Source organism: Octopus bimaculoides, chromosome 26 (genome assembly GCF_001194135.2).
Source record: "Octopus bimaculoides isolate UCB-OBI-ISO-001 chromosome 26, ASM119413v2, whole genome shotgun sequence".
Taxonomy (NCBI): Eukaryota; Metazoa; Mollusca; class Cephalopoda; order Octopoda; family Octopodidae; genus Octopus; species Octopus bimaculoides.
This window is the reverse complement of record NC_069006.1, coordinates 9,010,121-9,011,110: the sequence shown is the minus strand read 5'-3', so window position 1 is coordinate 9,011,110 and position 990 is coordinate 9,010,121. Positions and strand designations below refer to the sequence as shown.

At 45.8% G+C, this 990-nt stretch overlaps 1 protein-coding gene across 1 annotated transcript in view; it reads right to left on the bottom strand.

Moving 5' to 3' along the window:
• LOC128250919 (dual adapter for phosphotyrosine and 3-phosphotyrosine and 3-phosphoinositide-like) overlaps positions 1-990 on the bottom strand; it is a 70,047-nt gene that overhangs the window by 9,569 nt on the left and 59,488 nt on the right. The gene's annotated exons all lie outside the window — the stretch shown is intronic.

The window sequence follows — 990 nt, the reverse complement described above, 5'->3', positions numbered from 1 at the left end:
GGGTAGGGAGGAGAGAAAGAGAGAAGGGAAGGAGAGAAAGAGGGTAGGGAGGAGAGAAAGAGAGAAGGGAAGGAGAGAAAGAGAGAAGGGAGGAAGAGAAAGATGGAGGGAAGGAGGGAGGGAGAGAAAAAGAGGGAAGGAGGAAGATATCCTCAAAGCTGAGACCAGTTCTGGAGACTTACAACAGAGGAGACTGCTAAAAAGTCCTCAAGGTATTAATCAGAGCAACAGGTTAGGCCTTCCACACAAATAGGCCACAGCTGGATTTGAACTCAGAAAACAAAGAACTAGGTCAATGGTGAAATTTGAACCTGAAACCGCTAGATATTCAACATCCACAAAGCGAATGCCATGCAGTGGGACTGAACCCACAACCATGTGGTTTGGAAGTGAACCATGTAATTGCATGCACACACACACACACACACAGAGAAGTGAACTTCCGCAAGGTTTCTCCTACGAAATTCCACTCACAAGGCATTGGTCAACCCTGAGACTATTGCAAAAGACACTTGTCTGAGATACCAAGTGATGAGATTGAACTCGGAATCACTTGGTTGGGAAGTCAACTGGTTAGACACACAGCTATTGTTGAGCCCAGCGACGGCAAATGTTGAAAGTATAGTTTTGAAAAAAAGAAAAACAAAATTAATTAGTAAACGTAGGCACAGACGTGACTGTATGGTAAGAAGCTAGCTTCCCAAGCACATGGTTCCGGGTTCAGTCCCACTGCGTGGAACCTCGGCATTCTACTATCAACACTGAGTAGCACTCCACTATAGACTCAAGCTGACCAAAGCCTTGAGTGGATTTGGTAGATAGAAACTGAATGAAGCCTGTCGTGTGTGTGTGTGTGTGTGTGTGTGTGTGTGTGTGTGTGTGTGTGTGTGTGTGCATATAGGCATAGCTGTGTGGTAAAGAAGCTTGCTTCCCAACCACATGGGTCCAGGTTCAGTCCCACTGCTCAGCACATTAGACATGTCTTCTATT